This window comes from Psammomys obesus, unplaced genomic scaffold (assembly GCF_907164565.1).
Source record: "Psammomys obesus unplaced genomic scaffold, mPsaObe1.curated_primary_1811, whole genome shotgun sequence".
Lineage (NCBI taxonomy): Eukaryota > Metazoa > Chordata > Mammalia > Rodentia > Muridae > Psammomys > Psammomys obesus.
The window spans coordinates 3665765-3686702 of record NW_026587556.1 but is presented as its reverse complement, the minus strand read 5'-3'; the positions used below and the strand labels follow the sequence as shown (position 1 = coordinate 3686702).

The 20938-nt window shown below is 50.6% G+C and overlaps 1 protein-coding gene across 2 annotated transcripts in view; it reads right to left on the bottom strand.

The window, feature by feature from the left end:
• The window catches only part of Gng4 (G protein subunit gamma 4), a 36724-nt gene extending 16225 nt beyond the window's left edge, over positions 1 to 20499 (bottom strand). Inside the window, exons 1-2 of one of the 2 annotated variants that reach the window (XM_055603968.1) lie at positions 20434 to 20499; positions 1678 to 1780 (exon numbers count right to left, since the gene is read on the bottom strand). The gene's annotated coding sequence lies outside the window, so the exon portion shown is untranslated. Of the gene's footprint in view, positions 1 to 1677; positions 1781 to 19898; positions 20241 to 20433 lie in introns of those variants that run through there. The other variant, XM_055603969.1, reaches the window with a different exon arrangement.
• Between the last annotated feature and the right edge of the window lie 439 nt (positions 20500 to 20938).

The following is a 20938-nucleotide window of genomic DNA, read 5'->3' as shown; positions in this document are numbered from 1 at the left end:
CACACATCTATACCACATGGCTAAGTCATTACAGGGCTAACTGTCCCCTGAGGAAGACTCTCTCATCATCCATGCATGGAGAAACTGCTCGAGGGAGACCAGTGATCACAGCGTGGGGCTGAAGTCAGGCAAACACAAGTGACAGTGGCTCCGGGTGCAGAGTGAGGCAGAGGCCAAGGTTGGGATCACTGAGCGCACACTCCCCTTGGGGAGAGAGAACGGGGCCAAGCGAGGGTCTGCAGCAGAATGCAATGGCATTTGCTCACATGTACTTTTTTTTTTTTTTTTCCAGACAAGGCTTTCTTGTATTAGCTAGATTAGCTGCTCAAATCAGAGTTCTGCAGGTGTGGGTTCCTGTCTTGCTTGGAAACCTTTGCCCAGCAAAAAAGAGGAGAGCCGCAAGTAACCGGGAGTTTGAATTCCAGGGACCTCCCAGCCAGCCCCAGCCTTGGTTTCCTCTGCTCCTCCAGGGCCAATGCACCCTTGGGGTTGGGGGGAGAGCCAGACTTTGCCTATCCTGAGAGAGGCCAGAGAGGAGCTGACCCAGTGGTGGCCACTGGGATGGCTCAAAGTGTGGGAGGAAACGGCTTTTGCCAACTGGAGCTGGAGACGGAACAGCATTTAAAGGCAGACCAAGAGGGAGGCTTCGGAGTTGCCCCCTCCCGGGCTCAGCCAGGCGTCTTTTAGGCTCCACTTGGCTGACTCTTCTGCTTTTCTGAGCCTACTAGATGCCTCCACAAGACCTGTGTGAGTATCCAAGAGGAAACGTACTAGAGAAAAACAGGGTCGAAACATGAACTTTTCCTTGAGAGATGGTGTTTCCAACACAGGACAGAGACTCCCACTACAGTCTAGCTTGGTGAACCAATTAGTTACAAAGCCTGCGTGAGGGGCTGCTTACCAGATCCCTGGTGGACTCAGCTGTATCTCAACAATCCCATCCCAACATGGATGACAACTCCCCCGTAGATGCAGAAAGAGTTCCTCTTCAGCTAACCTTTCCCCCACATCTTACTCAGAGCACCTCAGAGACCAGACAGCTGGGGCAGAATTACATTAAGCACCGGGAAGGAGTGGCTGAAACTCAGGTGTGGTCTGATGACCATCACCCCTTTTCCCCCTCCCCCTCCCTTTCCTCCTCCTCCTCTTATGAGGGCTTTACCATCCTCTGAGTAGTTGCAGCTGCTCTGATGAAGAAGGTGATGGTTGTACGGGGGTGGTGAAAAAAGCTAGGCATCCGTGCTGGCTCCAGTGGACACTGAGTGGGTGCTTGGCCTCCAGGAAGGTGAGGCAAAAGGAAAAATGAGCCAACTGTTCAGTTCCACCCTGAGGCCCTGAGGTCAGTCTCCTTGGGCACACGGCACATTTATACTGACAACTTATCTGTCAGGCTGCGTCAGTGGCTCCCAACTCAGCGAGCAGCCACTTAGCTCGGGAGCCAGGATGAGGCAGTTTCATCCCAGGGCTGTTGATGCAACCTGACTCAGGACAGGGGAATGGATTTTCAGAATGGTGGGTGTCATCACACCTTCCATTTCCCTTGGCTAATAGTGTTCCCGGGTCTGCCCTGGGGAGAGGGAGTCTAGGACTGACGGTGGTGGTGTGAGGAACATCGGCTACCATGAGGACCCTGCTTTCGGGGTCTCACCCTCCTGCTCTGTAGAGAGCCACTCTTACCTGCTGAGAGGTGGTACTGAGACAGGTCCAGGCAGGGGACACTGGGGCAGGAGCAGTTGGCTGTCAGAAGAGAGGCTGGCTCGGGTCCTGTTGCGGAGCTCTCCTGAAAACACAAACAGGTGTATGTTGTTTTCGGGGTCTTCACAGCCTCCCTCAGTTGTCCTGCCCGAGCTTGGTGGCTTTGCCTGTAAGTCTAGGGACTCTCATACCAGCCTCGGGAAGACAGTGAGCTGAAGGATGAAGAGAAATTCCAAGACGACATGCTGCAGACTGGGACACAACCTCAAGGCAGGGAGGGCCCCCCTGAGCCTTGCCAGAGAGCTTCACTTGGGGCACATCCTGTGTGCCCAGCGGCCCTACTCTTTTCTCTTGTCATTCTAGAGTACCAAAATAAAAAAAGTTGGTAGAAAATGTTTTTAAATTATAACAACCGACAGCTACCAGTTGTACGGATGAAGAGGTTTTTACTGCGGTATCTCCATACATAACGTACTTTTTCTTACCATAAAAATATATGTGAGATTCAGAGGTTGAGAGCCCTGGCTGCTCTTACAGAGGACCTGGGTTTGGTTGCCTGCAACCCACACTGCTCATGACAGTCCGAAAGTCCAGTTCTAGGGGACCTGGTGTTCTTCTCTGGCCTCTGCAGGCACCAAGCATGCACACGACGCATATACATGTATGCAGGCAAACACACACGTAAAGTAAAAATAAACGAATCTTTTTTTTTTTTTTTTTAAGTGTAAGCTAGTCATGCTTGCCTGTAATCTCAGAACTTGAGAGACTGAGGCAGAGGGATTACAACCTACAGGCTACTGAGGGGGGGAAGGAGAGAGAGAGAGAGAGAGAGAGAGAGAGAGAGAAAGAGAGCAGACCCTGGGTGAAAAAAGCCCAAGGGAAGAATGGAAAAACGTGTGTGCACATATGTACAGGGCCTACCTAAAATCATAGGCCACAATGAACGCTACGCATGCTGGGGGTTCCCTATGCACATATACCAGTGAAAAACATTAGCTTCTTCTTGAACACAAACAGTGAAGCACTGTGACAGTTTGGAGCAGAGATGGCTATCAGGCGAGCCGGTTGTGTCCCAGAAGACACTGAGATAATGTAGAGAAGTATCATTGTCCTTGTGGCTATCGCTGTCACGGTAACACTGGCTTTTGGGGCACATTTCCAGCTATTTTGATGGTTTCTGGTCACTCTCTGAGAGACAACACCTCAGGAAAAAAAAAAAAAGGCTAGATATTTGCTCCTCACTCATTTGGTGTTTGCATTTCACCTTCCACCCAACACTTAGTGTTTCTGGGATTGCATGGTTTCACACATGGCCATGTTGGTGTGCCCAGTGACCTGTCTTTGTGCCTTACCATTTCTTTTAAAATATTTTTATGCGTGTATGCCTGAGTGAGTTCATGTGTGCTACATGTGTGCAGGAACTGGAGGAGGCTAGCAGAGAGCATGGAGTCTCTTGGAACTGGAGTTGCAAATGGTTCAGAGTGGCTGTGTGTGGGCTGGGAACCAAACGGGTCCTCTGCAAGAACAGTAAGTAAGTGCTGTTAAGCCTCTTAACTGTGGCGCGTCTCTCCAGGCCCTCATCACTCTTTCTTAAATTGTGACAAGTATTCGGCCTCCTTTGATCTCTAGCTGTGTTGGAGAAAGTTACTTTTTTAATGGCATTAAGGTTTGCTATGAGTTTTTTAAAATTGGTGTCCCCAGCCTCAAGGGAAGAAAATACGTTCATTTCTAAACAAGGTGTTGTCATTACATTGTGAGGCCTTTGAATATCTACCACTTGGCCATCACCGGACAAGTCAAAAGCTTTGCTTTGTTTATTTTTAAGTGTAGAGCTGATGTGCCCACATTTGTGCCTGTGTACCACTCGTGTGCCTGGTATTCATGGTGGCCCTAAGAAAGCATCAGATCTACCCGGAACTGGAGTTACAGATGGTTATGAGATGGGTACAGGGAACTTAGCCTATCTCCTTTGGACAAGCATCTGGTGCTCTTAACTGCTGAGTCACTCTCCTGCCGCAGGGGCCCTCTTTTATTGTCTTCTGTGTCCCTAGTTCCCCATGTGAAACAAGTGCATAGTAGCCAGTCCCTGGGCCAGCGACAGAGGTGTCCCTGGAGGTACGGCGGGAAAGCAGATGGCCAGCATGCCGGTCCATGGCGTGCAGTCTGCCACGCTCTCTCACAGCCGTGAACTGAGCTATTCCGCCATGCTTTCCCGACCACTGGGCTGAAACCTCCGAAACCATGATCCAAAACACACCTTTCCTCACTTAGAAATGCAGATTCCCGCACTCAGCTCTGACTTACTGAACAGGTACAGTAACCTAGAAGAAGGAAGCAGCTTAGCAATCTTTCCAGAGAGCCCAGGGACATGATGGGGAAGAGTGGGAGGAAGGAGCTGTGTTGATGAAAACAATCATCTGCCTTTCTGTCAGCCTGGCTCCTCACCACCAGACTCAGAGAGGAAGACACTTCCACCTGCCTCAAGTCACACACTGAGTCTCTTGTGTCACAGCAGCGCTGTCCCTCACTAGCCAATGCGGTATTTCAGAAGACGTCAGTGTACAGAGATATGGAAACCCTGCAATCTTACAAAGGCGTTGCCTGATTCAAAAGGGTTGAAGGTTAGGGTTTACTTCAGAGATCAAATATAACAAGGCATGTGCCTGAAGCCAGGATGCTCCTGTATGGGCAGACCTAACATCTAGGGCCCTGAGAGGTCAGCCATCATGCTCTGGGATTGCATGGTGTCTATTGCACAGATTCAAACTCCTGTTGGATGTTAGGGGAAGGAGCTGCAAAGAGCCATGTAAAGAAGGCGTCATCTTCCCCAAAAGGTTCTGTTGTAGCCAAGCCACAGGGAGTCCTCATGGACAAAAGCTGGACAGAGGTTCTTCCTGCATTCAGAGACGTCACCTACTGAGCCCCGGATTCCCACAGTCTCAAGCAGCACACAGCTAGACAAACCTCTTTTGAAGTGGAATCTTTTATCCAGCCAGTGATAAACATAAGACATGAACCTTGGCTCAGGGTGTATCTCAGAGGGAGAGTCCTTGTCTGGCCATATTCAAGACCAGGTGAAATTCCCCAGTACTGAAACAGAACAAAACAACACACACACACACACACACACACACACACACACACACACACACAACCACGGGCAGCACTGTGAGTGCAGCCCCACAGCAGGGAGGCGTCCTGGGCAGTGATGTCCCATGCTATGCTGCTGGGCAATGTCTGAGGGGCGCGTGCCAAGCGCATGTTCCTCTCAGCCACAGCTGGGAAGCAGCCCACCACAAGGAGAGGATGTCTGCACTTATGGTTCTTTCAACACAGCTTTTGGATAAACTGGACTTGAGTTTCTCAAGAATGTCACACGGTGAATAAGTACCTTAGAGCAGTCAGTGTCCCATTAGCCGTGACACGGAGCTGAAAGGGAAGGGAGCTGTGAACTCACCAGCAGTTATAACCCCTGCAGAAAGAAAGGGTATGGCCACGAGCCGCCAAGAATGGAGGCACACACTCGTCATCTTAGCAGCTGGGGAGGCTGGAGACAGGAGGATGCTGAATTTGAGGCCCTGGGCTACTTAGTAGTACCTTGTCTCAAAAAGAGGGAGGGAGGGAGAGTGGGAAGAAGGGAAGAAGTGAGTGAGGCAGCAAATGAGAGTGAGTGAGCAGTTTTTAACACCTAAGGATTCATGTTCTTAGTTTTCAGCATGATATGTTTCAAATATAGCATAGTAGAAAGAACAGGAGATCAAACAAATTTATCTCTATCAGCTAGTTTGAACAATTGTTTATCTTTTACTGTGTTTAATCTCTACATTGCTTTAAAAATGTTTTTAGTCTTTATTTCATACATGTGTACAATTATTTTGACGATCTTTGCTCTCACTCCTCTGCCTAACTCTTCTCACGTCTACCTCCCCTCACCTATTCCCTCCCAACCTCATGCCTCCTTTTTTTTTTTTTTTTTTTAAGTAGTCCACCAAATCTGTCTGTGCTGCCCACACACTCCTGGGTGTGGGGCTAGCCATTGCCTACCCGGCACATACCCTTAAAAACAAAACAAAACAAAACAAAACAACAACAACAAAACCCTGACTTTCCTACCCCCGTAAGCCATCAACTGCCAACAGCTCCTCAGTGAGGAGTAGAAGCTGTTGAGCCCCTCGCCACTCTGTGGAACATAGCTTGCTTGTTCTCAAGAACATCTACAGGGGTATTTTGGTATCACATGACTGATGTTACCATTTCTCAGTCATCTTGAGATGCAGTTGACTATCCTCACCCCCGAAGGGAACTCGAGGAAAACAGGTGTCACCTTACCGAGGCAACCAGGACCTGCCTCTGAGTGGGCACACTGTCCCCACCACCTCCTCACAGGGCTATGATTCCTCACCCACTCCAGTGTGGACCATGGTGCAAGTTAAAAACCGTGACCGGGAACTTTGATATATTTTATATTGTGGGTCTCAGTCATTCAGTTTACATCCTGGCATCTCCTGATCCAATTATGGCGACTCACACACAGATGCTACACAAACACAGGACAGAGAAGCCCAAAGTGATATCCACTTCCAGTATTTGAGGCTCATTCCCAGCAGCTTCAGGGCCGAGTGTTATTTACCAACCAGGGCCCATTTTACTGTAGGTAGGTTGCCTGGCAACCTAGCTGACATATAATATCTTATCTGGTTTCCGGCTATGGTAACAGCATAATGGCTTTCCCCAGGGTCCTAATCCCCGGACTCTATGAACAAGTTGTTACTTGACACGGAAGAATTAAAGTAGCAGTGCTGTTGACCAGTTGATATTAAGATAGGCAGGTTGTCATAGATTATCCACTGGGCCACAGGGTGTTTATAAGTGAGAGAGGGAGGCGTGGGACTTGGTGAGATAGATGTGGAAATGCTATGCCCACGGCCTTGGAGGGGAATCAGGGCCAAGTTTGCGTTCAGCCTCCGCAAGCTGGTTAAAGAAAGATAAAAGACTTCCCTCAGAGCCTCTCAAGATAACATGGCCTTGCTAGGCCTTGGCTTCAGCCGCTGAGGACATGTTTTGGGTTTCTGACCTCTGGAAATGTAATGCAATCTGTCTGTGATGGTTTTGTCACGTTTGCCGTCATTTGCTCCGGTGTGTTTGTCGGTTGGGATGCCTCTGAAAGCAAGACAGCGTAGTGGAGGGAGGTGGCTAGTGAGGCAGGGCTCCCAGGCAGCATCCCCACTTCTGGCCCCCCACTCCTTCCTTCTACCAATACATCTCTGTCTTTTCCCATCTCTCACCCTGCTTCAGACACACTAAATTACTGTGCATACCCTATTCCTGCCCATTCACATCTAAGATACGTATATTCCATGTGGTCATGCTTTGTAGTATACTTTGGATTTGAGTATTTCCTAGTGGCTCATGGGTCAAAAGCTTGCTCTACCGATTCTCACTTTTACAAGGTATGTTCTTGAAAGGGTTATGAGACCCTGATCTCTTCCTATTTTTTTTTTTTTCTCTCTGGCTACCATGTGAGTAGTTTTGTTCTGCCACACTGGGGCCAATTGATCATGGACTAGTACCTCATAAACTGAGAATGGGATTTCATGTAGCTCAGGCTGGCCTCAAACTGGCTACGTAGCTGAGACTGGCCATGTCCTCCTGGTCTTCTTGCCTCTATGTCCTGAGTGACAGGATTCCAAGGAAGTGCTACTAGCTCATGCCAGATACTGATCTGCTATTTTCATACAACATTTTTGTCAGGTTTTGGTATGAAAAAACATCCTTCCTTCCAAAGCTATCCTCATCTTCAAATTATCTCAGTAAGTTTGGATATAATTAGCATACGTTCGCCCTTAAATGTCTGGTTGCATTTCCCCACAAATACATGTTTTTTTTAAGAAATTTTCTTTGATGAAAGGTCTTTGACTCCAAATCTACATTTGTTAGTAGAATTAGGACTATTCAGGTTTTCTACCTCTTCTTGTATGAGCTTTGAGTTTATCTTACATGGGATTCATCAAAACTGATGAGTTTATTTTTTTAACTTATTAATTTTCATTTTTTAATGTGAATTAATATTTTAGCTGCATGAATATCTGTGTGAGGGTGTCAGATACTGGAGTTACAGATAGTTGTAAGCTGCCATGTGGGTGCTGAGAACTGAACCCTGGTCCTCTAGAAGAACAGCCAGAGCTCTTAACCACTGAGCCATCTTTCCAGCCCCCAGCCGTTGAGTTTATGAACATAAAATTCTCCCTTTAAAAAATTTACTGGGAGTGGAGCAAGAATATGTATGTGTACATCAGAAGACAGTCTGTGGGCATTGGTTCTTTCTTTCCACCATGTTGAATCCAGGAACTGAACTCAGATCATCGAACTTGACAGCAAGTGCCTTTACTGGATGAGCCATCTTGTCTGTACCCCATCAGGTTCTTTCCAACATTTACCTTTTAGTATTTGTAGGAACTGTAGTGATGTCTTCTTTTTCATGCCTGACATTGGTGGTGCGTATTTTCTTTGAGTCTGCCTAGAGAGTTAATATTACAGATGTTGTCAAATAATTTGATTTCTTTTATTTGTTTTTCTTTTTTTAGTATTGCTTTCGTGTCCTAAATTTCAGTGTTGTTTTTTTTTTTCCTGTTTATTGTTTCCTTCCTCAGCTAGCTTTGGGTTTAATTTTTCTCCACCTGTGTCTCTATAATTTATTAAGATGAGGGCTGTCAGTGATTTGGGTTTTTTTTTTTTTTTTTTTTTTTTCAAAAATAAGCTCTAAATGTACAAGCTTCCCTGTAAGCACTGCTTTCTCTGAACACCACAAAAATTTATATGAATTCAAAGTATTTTCTAATTTCCTTTGACTTTTGGGATATGTAGAGATGTGTGTGCTGAGTCAGGTTAGATTTTGAGTCCAGTTTAATTTTTAAAGCCTTTGCCATTGCATGCACATGATGTTCAGAGGTTCACTGAGTTTTCAGTAGCAATATTAATCTTTAGTTCTCAAGGTATCTTTGGGCCTGTCCTGAACACATGCAAAGAGGAAGCTGCAATTCTGTGGTTGACAGAATCTGATGATCCTCTTCTCCCACATCCCCCTCTCCAGGATTTCTCCCACATATTCCCGTTTCCTTGTTGGGAATGAGAGGGCTCATCTTAGACCTACAGACTAAGTGCTGCCACCGCACCCCACTTCTAAGCCGAAGCCAGGTTGTGAGAGAAGGAGAAGGAAAGAAGTACAGCTCTCCAGCCCTCCATCCAGAAAGGTGGGGCTCACTCACAGCGCTACACCGGCTTCCCACACTGTGGCTAGCCTTCCAGCCAACTTGGGGCAATGCATGAGAGCTAGGATAAAACAGACAGGAGACTCCTCTGTTTGGGTGGCTTCTCTTGTGACGCACCTCTTCCACAATCCGCATACTTTCTGGTGTTTTCAGAGCCCTCAGACCATTGATTTCTGTTTTGCTGGAGTGTTGGTTGCGGTCAGCTGAGGGAGGGGTGTCTGTGGGTGTCTCCATCCTAGATACTCTATAAGTCACTCAGTCTGTTGACACCTGTCCATTCTTATCTAATTCACACCTACTCAACTCCCATGATCTCCAGGACATCTTTCCTGATCATTCCCACCTCCGCCTGGCCATAGCACACTCGCTCTGTCTCCCTACCAAGCAGCATCTCAACAAGGGGGAAGGCCTCATGTGCCTTATTGTTTCTGCATGCTTGGCTCTCCAAGGTGACACGGAAGAGGTGGGATGATTGTTTCTATTCTGTGCCTGAGTCCACAGCAAAGGGACAGAACGGACATCTGAAAACTGTAGTCACAAAACCACAGAGGCTCCCTGAATGTTGGAGGAGGTGGAGATCCTTAGGTCTTTTGGGCAGACACAGCTGGGAGAACACAAGCCTTGGCTATGGCAGACCAGGAAAGACAGTCTGGTACTTCAGATTATGTCAAGTCCTGTCTCATAGAACATCATGTCCACAGAAAAGCCATTTTTACAATGGGAAGTGACATTTGGAGAAAAAAAAAAAAAAAGATAAGTTTTCCATTTTCCATGCAATTTTAATTAAAGAAAGAACAATGCTTTTGTAGTCCAGCTCTTGGTATAACTGAAGAAGGATGAATTTCCTATCAACATTCTTAGGGCAAACCATTAATTTTCCCATCCATGGAGAATCCATCTTTTTTCTTTTAATAGGTTGACTTTGTTCCGAAGTTTGAGGACTGCACGCTTTATGAATTTACTCCCTGTTTCTTTTGCTTCCAGTGAGATTTCCCTGGACTGCACTAAGACAGCTCAAAGCTTTGTTTGCTGGCTGTGCCACACCTCTGCAGGTTCCTTTGTCAGCTGCCAATGTGCCTTGGCCTGTGGTGCCACTGAGAATGGGCTCCTGAGGAGCATAAAAGGACTGCTGGTGAGAAAATCTGTAACGCGAGGCTGAATGTCTGCAGCATGGAGACAGCTGGCTTCTGGGGGGATCCATGGAGAAGCAAAAGTCTGCTGAGGACCCATCAAGAGAGGAACTGGTTGGAGGTTCCAGGCTGTAGAGGCAGTGCTACCAGATGGCAGTCTTGGGTTTCAGAAGAGGGACTAAGGAGGCATATCCTTTGGAAACAGGCCATGTCACCTACATGAGGACCCACCAGTGGCATCCCTTCCCTGCACTCTGTCTTGCCCTAGAGCAATGTTCTTCCATCTCACTTTCCCAAACTTCTGTTGCTACTTCCCTAGCTCTTTTAAAACACAGACAATTTTTGAGAGAGAGAGAGAGACATCATAGATTTTAGGCTGGCCTCAAACTCACAGTGTAGGCAGGGACAAGCTTGAACTTCCAGTCCTCCGGTTTTTAGCTCCTAAGTGTTTAGATTACAGGTATGTGTTACTGTGTCTGGTCTGTGTAGGGCAGGTGTGGAACCCTAGGGCTCTCTCTGCACATTCCACCAACCTAGCTACACCCCCAACTGTCTCCTCCTCCTTTTTTTTTTTTTTTTCAGGGGTGGGCTATGTCCCGTCAGCCAAGTTGCATCAAACTCGCTCCGTAGCTGAGGCCGGCCTTGAATTGATTCTCTTGCCTTCACTTCCCAAGGGCCGGGATTACATAAACGTATCATCATGCTCCACTTAGTTTTACAGCAGTTTTGGGTAAAACGGAGCGGAAAGCACAGAGATCCTGTATGCCCTTGAACCCCCCCTCCCACACTCTCTCCCACAATCAGCCCTCCACACCAGAGCCAAGTGTTTGTGGCACACACCCAACCCCGACAAGTTTACAGCAGGGCTCACTCGTGGAGTGAGTATTCTGTAGGCATGTCTGCACAGATGTGTAACAGGTGCCCTGGAGAGCAGCCCACAGAATAGACGCCTTCCAAGTTCTCTTACACTCTCCACCTACCCCTCCCCATGGTAATTATTCATCTTGAAAAGCATTTTTTTTTAAATTTGTTACTGTGTGTGCAAGATGTGTAAATTTGGGCATGCCTGTGCCAAGGCACATGGAGAGGTCAGAGGACAACTGTGAAGTTGGTTCTCTCCTTTCACCTTTACATGTGTCCTGGGGATAGAACTCAGGCCACCAGGCTTAGTGGCAAGTGCCTCTACCCTTTGAGTTATCTGCTGGGTACTTCTTACTGTCTCTGTAGTTCTGTCTTTTCTAAAACGTCATGCAGCTGGGATCACAGTCCACAGCTTTGTCAGGATGGCTTCTCTTGCTTAGCAATGTGCACTTCCGCCTCCTCCTCATCCTTACAGGCCTTGGGCATGCAAAGCAGGCATCCCTCAGCAGCCCCAGCCCTGGCAGCTCTGGCACCTATGGTTCCCATCTAAGCGAATTCAACTCAACATCGGCAGTAAGGAATATTTAGCTTAACGAATCAGAAACCAACATCTAACCTTTCTAACTAAGGACTTTCCACATTAGCCAACCAAATATGGTTCAGCTTGCATCTGTACACATCTTATTCAGGTCTCCTATTTGCACCTCTCTTCTGCCAGTGAAGGCCTGACCTTCATTGTTTATGGTCGATTGTTACTTCTAAGTGTGTCTCTGCCCAAACCCAGTCATCCTCCTTATCTGCAGGAAGCACATTTCAAGACCCCTGGTGAATGCCTGAGCCTATCGATCGTCTATGCTATGGGCTTTCCTATGCATATATACCCATGAAAAAGGTTAGTCTTTCCTGAACACAAATACTGTGACAATTTGGCGACTGAGGTGGGTACTACATGGCTGTCAGTCAGTACCGCATACAGCATGGATACACGGGACAAAGATGATTCGTGTCAGAGGTGGGATAGACAAGGCAGAGATAAGGTTTAGTCCACATGCACTCCTTCCAGGGCACACCCTGCCTGCTGTGGCTGCAGAACGGCCTGCAGACCGTGCTAAGAAATGGAATGGGCAGGTTGTTGGCCTAGAGAGAGAGCCTGGACATTTGGAAAAGGTATTTTTCAGATGGGAAAATACATGAAGATCTGTACTTGCTGCAAATTCTGTTTCCATTTTCAATTACTCGTGTGACTCAACCAAGATTCCATCTTTCTGCATTTTCTTTGTCATCCTCTTGCCCCAAGATGATGATAATCAAACAAAATGCCGCCAGTGGGAACAAAACCAATGACACAAACTGGCAGATTCATGGTCTGGCAGACGCGGTCACGTGCCTTCCTCCTCTTGGGAGCACAGATCAAGTTAATAGCTTGATCCCGGAAGAAAGGACCTATGAGCGTACTTTTCATTCTGGACTCAAAGAACGTATCACAGCGAACGACTACCAGAAGACATCTGCCTCAAGACAGTGTGGAAACACAGGTTCCGACGGCTGCCACCGCCGACGCAGCGCTGAGTCACCTGTTACACACAGCACAAAAGAGCTCTCCGCAGTGGCTTTCTTTGCAGACAAGACTCATTTATGTTTCTCCAGCACTCTATGCATGGGAGAGAATATTTTAGCAGTAGCGGAGCATAAATGGGACACACAAAACAAGCCTGGAAGTGACCTAGATATTTTCCAGGAAAGAAGGTGCGCAAGCTGACCCGGCTCTTTCTTCAAGGTGCCGACAGCCCGATGAAGATCTGAAACAATGCAGATCTGCTCTCCGTGATCTGTCCCTGAGTGCAGGAGCACGGACAATGTCAGGCAGGGCCAGAGGCAAGCAGCGACAAATTCCAGTCCCTCCCAGATGACCGCGTCTGACCTCTGTGCCAGGGCCCCACCGTTGGGTGTCTCTCTGAAAGGGTGCCATCCTACTTTCCCAGACGGGCAGCCTGCCTTCCTTTCCACCAGGATGTGACAGCTTATCGTTTCTGTGACTCCATCCTAGACAGAATATTTTAGAACTAGGACTCCTCCTAGCTCGCAGTTTCTTAGGGCAGGGGGCAGAGAGAGGTGACATAGGGAAGGGCCAGGGTGAGACAGAGGCTGTGAGCGACACACTCCAAGTGGCCCTGCCCTCTCTGATAATGCTGTTACTGTGAACCCGTGCAGGGACATTGATGACAAAGGAGGCCCCGTGGAATAACTGCCTCCGGAAAGCCCCTCACAGACACGGGGTGTATTCACTAAACTCGACATTGATCCACCAGGTTGACAATGGGCATTTACCACCCCACGGTCATGTTTTGGTCAAATGTCTGGTAGTGACCCAGGTCTGTGTCTCTCCACTCCGAACCTCAGAGCTGCTGCTGTGGCTGCCACAGGAAGAAGCCATGGCGGGAAAGTCTGCACCGGGGGTCCCTGAGTTCCAAGGAAGGGTGGTTCTTGGGTGGGGGGGTGAGTGGTTGGACCTCCTGGAGAGAAGGCCTGCTCTTCTCAGGGCGGGAGAAAGAAGATGTGTATTTGGGCCCGGAGAGGAGAACTGGGCTCCTATGGGTGTGCTCACTGTGAACATGCTGTGTTCTCTGGCACTGTCCGTCATGGCTATACAGGGAGAGGTGGAAGCCCAGAGGGATACAGGCAAGACAGGAGATATAAGACCTAGGAGAGAGGGCCTAAGGCTCAGTTTCCCCAACCTGGTGACATACCCAGATTCCTAATCTACAAGCAGTTGTACCTCAAAATGTGGCCCAATGTTTACACAGCTAGACACGGGAGCTGCTGCTGGATCAATGATGGACTCTGCAGGCAAACTGAGCTGCAAGGAAATGGCTCTTAAAGTTGGTGTACGGAGGTGAAGGGAATGACCAGTGCATTGTGAAACTGAATCTACATGAGAAATGTGTTGGTGGCATCTTCCATCCTGGCTGACCTCCTAGGATGCTCACCCTGCCACCATGACCCTGAGTTTCTTTTGCCCCTACCTGGTACCTGGCTGTCTGGAGTCACTGGACCCTACATCCTAGTCTGGACCAGGGTTAGCATCTGACTAGGAAGCCGTCCCCACAGACTCCTGTGCTGACGTCTGTCTTGGTGACCCTCTTTTGGGAAGTAGGGTCTAGTTGCAGGTAGTGGATCTCTGAGAACATGCCTCACTCTTAGTCCCTTTCTGGTCTTCCTTTCTGATCCCTTTCTCTATGAGGTCAGTGGCTCTGCCCCACCACGCCCTCCTGCTGTGGTACCTCACTACAGGCCAGTGACAACTGAGCCACCACAGACTAAAACCTCTGAAACCCAGAGCCAAGCAAATCCTTCCTCCTGCTCATGCCAGGTATTTGTCTCAGAGACAGAACACAGCATAGTAGTGCTTCCTCGGATCCCCAGTGAAGGGTTTATTTCAGGGTAAGAAAAAGCTACCTCCTGCATGTTCTGTGGCTCTTCCTCACCCTGTGATGCTCTCTCTGGCAACCCACTCCTCATTTCATTTTTCTTGTATGCACCTATTGTATCTCCAGAGACTCATTTATCATTTAAATGACTTTTGAGTTTATTTTTATTTTTTAATTACATTTTTATTTTTTTACATTAATTACATTTTATTAGCTTTGTATCCCAGCTGTAGCCCCCCTTTGAGTTTATTTTCTTAATGCTTTATTTTTATTTTATGTGCGTTGCCTGCCTGTGGTTTGCCTGCCAGTGTGTCTGTTGGAGCCCCTGAAACTGGAGTTACAGTTGTGAGCTGCTGTGTGTGTGTGTGTGTGTGTGTGTGTGTGTGTGTGTGTGTGTGTGTATGTGTGTTGGAAATTGAACTGGATCCTCTGGGAAGAGTAGCCAGTGCTCTTAATGGCCGAGACATTTCTCCAGCCCCAACTCTTGAGTTTCTTGCTTCTTATTGGTGATGATAAGAGTAGGCAAACAGGGAGTTAGGGGTGAGGGACCCAAGGACACAGCAGCTGTATCTTAGCAGGTAGCTGTGTCTTCAGATGGTTAGAGCAGCGGTCTTTGGTTAACCATCCTGGAGGCTGAAGGTAGGTTCTTTCCCTCTGTGCCAGAAACTAAGGCATCAGGGCACTTTCCCAATTCCCACATGAATACTAACAAAAGTTCCATATTCCCAAGAGACCTTGGCTTCATTATAATATCATTTGCATAGTGGCTTTGACCCCCTTTGAGAGCTTGTTTGGAGGTTCTATCAGGGAGTATAGCTACCTTTGGCCTAAGACTGGTCCTCCTCTATGGTGGGAGGGCATCTTCTTATATCCTGGAAGGCCATCTTCTTCAGCCTACTAAGGCACAGCTTCAGGAGGGATGGATGCAGAGCAATGAGGGAGGTAGGGAACACTTAGCCAGCCAGGTCAGCAAAAAAAAAAAAAATAATAATAATAATAACCTGGTGATTAAGATAGTGACAGACATCACAGCCAGATCACCCTCACGCCCCTGATACCCCTTGTGGGCTTTTCAAGAAGATCATGGGAAGAAGTACCTGACGAGATCATCACTCCGCCATGATTAGGGAATGTGGATGTGTACGAAAACCTCTTTAAAAGTCTATAACACAGGACTCAGAGGGCCGTTTTCACCCATCTGGGTAAGCCTCTACCCATCTGGGTTAGCCTGCTCTACTCTTTCTCTGCAGCGTACTATCATTTTGCTTTGATAAAATACATTTCTGCTTAAGCTGTCTGTTGTTTTCTCAGCTGAATACTTTCCACTGGGAGCTCTTTACCCTGTTATATCAGAATAATCCCCCTCTGAGATGCGCTTTGAGAGGGCAAGAGGCTCTGTGCTGCCCTCACTGCCTACGCCCTGTTCCCTGCTGTACCGTCCCTGGCGCTGAGAAAGCACAATGAGAAAACCCAACTGAGCTGTACAGACCGAGGAGCTAAGGAGGGAGGGGAGCAGACCTAGTCGCAGCACGCAGAAACCACATGTGTACCCCCCAAGGGCAGGAGAAAGGGAACCCCAGAAACCTGGGATGTCAGAGTAGAGACTGGAGCAGGCTTACTGGGGTGTGCAGTGCGTGTGTGCAGAGAGGACTGTTGGAAAAGAGACACGAAAGACGCAGGGCAGGAAGAGAGGCAAGGAGTGACACGCTGGGCTGCTTGCCTACTGGGGCGGATATGGCGGCGGCGGGGGTGGGATGGGCCTCCAAAAGATGCCAGCACCTTCCCTTCAGGTAAAACGCAACCGAAGAGGAAGCGTGTGACCCTGAGTGAGTTCTATTCATAAATCAACACCTTCCCCCCGCGCCAGGAAGTGTTCAGAGGACATGATCTTTCCTTTGTTTCTTCTCTTGAGGTCAGTTAAGACATTGGGATTCTCCAGTCACAACTCACCATCACCCATCTCAGCCACACTCTGCCCCCCTCATTGCTCTGGAGGGTTAGAGAGACAGTCACTCTATGTACGGGACACGCTTGCCCTCTGGACCCCAAACATGTCTACCGTACCTGGTTCTGTTTGCTCGGCTGCAGGCTGTCCCTTCTGGACAGACTACCATGGGTGGAGCAGTGGATAAGTACCCACGGGTATGTGCAGCCTGGGGCTGAGAGCCAAGTTGGCTGGGTACAGTGAGGACAGAATCTCCCCGATAGCCTAATAGAACAGAACACGATCGAGTCCCTTCCCCTTGGCATGCCACAGTCCAGGGGCTGCAGAAACAGCCTGCTGGAAGTTTCCACCCAGCATACCACCTTCGGGTGGTCCAAAACGGTACAAACAGCTTCTCAGTCGGGTTGGAAAGACCCTATCGTGGACACAAACACGGGGCATGCCCAACTGTCTACACAGATAAGAAAGATGTGTAGGCCCCAGATGCCCTGTGTGTGAGTCTTGGGCTACCAGAGGTCCCCAACAACAGTGGGTTAAAGGGAATGCACAACTCTTTCTTAGGGGTGTAACAATCACTTTGGGGGCATACAGCCCCATGCAGAGTGATCTGTGCAGGGACTGGCCAAGCCTGTGCCCACACTGTGCCCTGCCTCCCAGAGCCTGACCCTCGTAAAGACAGTGCCCACCCCACACAGGGCACAGTCTCCCCTCTGTGGGGGGGGGGCAGAAGAGGGACACAGAAGCTCAGTCAGGGTCAGCTAACAGCTCACGGGCGCTGTACACACATAGCCCTGAGGAGAAGCGCTCCCTCAGGCCTCAAAGGACAATGAAAGCGGTTCTCCTACCACATGGAGCTCTTCACACCTCAGCACACGCCCTAAGAGGGAGAGCTGACCCAGCCCCTTAGAGAGAACTCTGAGGAGAAAGGAGGACAGAGCCCCACCTTTGGGAAGAGCTACCTCCAGCCTTAGCTGCTCACTCTTTTCTTCCATGCTGCTCAGCTGGTTTGCCTTGCCATCTCTACCCACCTTCCTTGCTTGAGGTTCCCACCACCAGGACACTTCCCAACTACCATGCTTTGCAAAACCCCAACCCGGCAAGCGTCACGTGGGTCCACTGAGGCCATTCTCATCATGTACCCAGCCCGTGACCCTCAAGAACTGCCCCTCAGCCCTGGGCCTGCTCACCTGGGCTCCCGCCCTTTCTACCTCTCATAGGCTCAGCCTTTGTAGATCTGCCTCTGGGCAGCCCAAGACCTCAAGGCCACGTGATTGATGTACGGTGTCCCCACTCCTCATCAGGGGCAGCGGGGGCCCACCCACAGCAAGGAGCACCACTTCCACATAATCCCATCTGCCAGCGGCTGCAGCAGCTGCCGCCACAGCGGCCCCACAGCTCAGGGCACCCATCTCGTTCCGTGTGTTCCGGTTTCTCTGTATGAATCTTTCAGCAGCTTCTCTCATCTGTTTTGTTTCCTGTGTGAAGTTTTGTTTGTGCTTCCCCTCTGGTTTCTTGAAAGGCTTTGGCTTATTCTTAGTCTTTGGGGGTGGGGTCCTCCGCTTGCTCTCCTGTCTCCCTACTTTGACACTTGCGTGGTCTCAGTGAAAAATCTCTTCCCTATCCAGTGTTGATGTTTTTGTAGAATTTAAGATGTTTCGGTGTTTGGTTTAAGAAAACTGAATGAACACCTGTGACCTGATACTAAAAGTCTCAATGCCTGAATTTGTCTAAAGGCGAGAAAGACGCTGTAAAGGAAAGAAGGGAATCATCAAGGTTGGATAGCAGAACATAGGTGAAAAATTAGACAATTGCTTCAGTTAAACTTCAGTATAAACTATCCACCCTCCCCTTGTCAAACAGAATAAAGGGAGACAAACTAAGAGGAATATGGCAGTGAGCAGAAGCAAGATGCTGGCCAACCGCTTGGCTGCATTCCAAAAGGTGCTGGGTGTGGGTGGGCGGTGGATGAGGCGGACTCGGCCACGCCCAGTCTCAGGTGTCCAGTGATCCCGAGGCAGGACAATGGAATGGCCCTGTGCCCATCTGATGTGGGGCCCAGCTGATGTTCACAATTTTGAAGAGTGTTTGAGATTTTGGGGCTTTTGCAACAGCCATTCTTTAAACACGATGAAATGGACAGGCGAAACCTGTCTTCTGGGTCCTTCCTTACAGAAAAGGGGGAAGGCAGCTGGTCAGACAGGCATGTCTGTAAGGACAGCCCTTCCTTCTCTGTGTAGTGTCCTCCTGCCCAAGTCCCTCCATGGCTTCCTCCCTGGGTTTTATTATAAGGGACAAGGACTGGGGCCTGAGGGTTGCATGGTCACACAGTTCTCTCAGCCCAAGTGTCCCTTGGCTAAGAAATGCACCCCAGCAGGCTCCGAATTCTCATCAACACCTTTCGGCAAGCTGGAAAAATCCACCAACCCCAAGCGCAGCTTACAAGCCTCTAGTCTTGTTTCTCTGGACTGAAAGCTCCAGGAAACTCCCCACAGCGTTCCTCCCAGGTTACAGGACCAGATGAGGAGGTGGCTACCGTCCTCCTTGCCAGCCAACATGAGGAAAAGGGCGGTGGTGCCCTAGGAATGAAGAGCCACCCGCCTGCACACAGCAGGACCTGCAGCTGCGGGGCCATCGCCTCGCTCTGGAGCAGACCGCAGGAAGGACGCTTTTTTTCCCCCCACGGGAACCCAGGCACAGCCTCGCAGGCTTTTGCTCTGGCTGAAACGCCAGCCTGCCTGCTGCCAGCCTTTGACAAACCCGGGAGGCCTGGGTGCCAAGGACAGGATTTATCTATCTCCAGATCCAACTTTCACCTTTGGAAGTATCCCCACTCACATCTTAGCCCAAAATACACGACAAGAAGCAGATTCGTCTAAATGAAGGCGCCTTTTGCAGCCATAGCTGGCATCTCGCCTCGTTATTTCCCAGGAGACTAAAAAAATTAAAGCAAAGCTTGCTCCCAAGCCTGTGCCCCGCGAGCTCAGCAGCCGCGTTTCAGCACCAGCTTCGGGGACAGTCTCCATCAGGAGGGAAGGCACAAATTTACCCCTGACACCAGGCGCCCCCCTACACCCGAGGTAGGTGATCCCAGGCGTCGGGAAAGCAGAGGGCGTCTGCGAACCACCGCCAAACACTGCTCACAACAAAAACGATCAGCGGCCAAGCTATGTGTCTCCTACAGTCCTCGGCACTGGGGGCGACCCTGGTCCAGAAGACAGCAATCACTCGAGGCCCCACGGACGCAGAAGGGTCCCCTAGGAGCCTCGGCGTTCCTGGACCCGGGGTGACTCGGCTGTGTCCCGCCCCCCCCCCCCCCCCCCCCAGCCTGCCTGTGGGCGCAAGGGAGGCTGTAGGCGCCCCGCGGCCGTGCGCCGTGCGGCCCCACCACGAGGAACCACAGGTCTTTGTGTCTCGCGCCGCGGCCCCTCCAGGGAAGACCCAGGAGGCAGATCGCTCTTTCCAGTTCCAAGACTTTTGATTTCGGTCGGGGTCTCCCGGGGCCGGCGGAGCCGGGGTAGAGGTTCCCCCCGACGAGGCGCCGCGCCCTCCCGGGGGCTCGAACGCCACTTACCGCAGCCGCCGCGGCGCTCAGACGCGGGCTGGGTCCCCCGCGCGGCGCTCGACGGGAGCGGCCAGGCCGAGCGGCATCGCGCGCCCCGGACTCGGTGAAGGTGCGCCCCGCCGCGGGGTCCCGGGCCGCGGAAGGCTGCGCGCGTCTGGGGAGGAAGGGGGCGCGGCGCCGAGCCCAAGTCACAGCAAAGCCACCGCGTAGAGCGGGGGGCTCCGGGTCTGCGCAGCCGGCCCAAGGGGTGCAGGGCGGTGACCCCCCCCAAAGCCTCTCCTGCTGCGCCACGCCGGCCGCACCCACTCCCGCGCACCCACTCCGCAGCAGGTCTCCTCCCGCGCCGGGAGGGGCCGGGAAATCCCGCCCGCCGCCGCCGACGTCACTGGTGCGTCACCGGGGCTCCCGCGCCGGGCTCCGCGCGCCCCTCGCCCCGCGCCTCGCCCGGACTCGCCCTCCCGGGGAGCGCGCAGCCTGCGGGGCTCGTGGCCGTGGGGCAGGTCCCCAGGCGCACGGCGGGGACGGCCAGCCCGGGATACTTCACCTGGGAACGCCTAAGGTGCCTCTCGCCGGGGAAGGTGGGCGCGGCGAGCGCGGGTGCCCAACAGCTGGAAAGGCTCAGCGACCTTACGCCCACGTCGCTAAGCAACGCGGGCAAGACCGCCACGCGGCCTGGCTTGGCCGAGCAGCCGCCTCCCAGCCAGCCGCCGCCGGAGTGCGAGTGGACAGCGGGGCGCTGCCGCCGCGGGGAAGCCTGGCGACTCCCGGCGGTGAGATGGTCACGGCCCGCCAGGCCTCGCCCTAACGGAACTGTGTTTTGCGAGTCTCACTGTAAACCGATGAATCGCCATGCCCCTCCTCCTTGAGGGAGAAGCAGCTTCAGCCACGTCTGGTTTTCCAACTCATAAAATAACACGGAGCCCTCTGAAGACAGAAGCAGGGAAGACATTCCGAACGGCGAGATTCGTAAAGACCACTGAGCGGGAGATTGCCTGAAAACCTTCCTTCCTCCCGTCCACCTTGAGCAATCATCCCTGCTCCCAACAAAA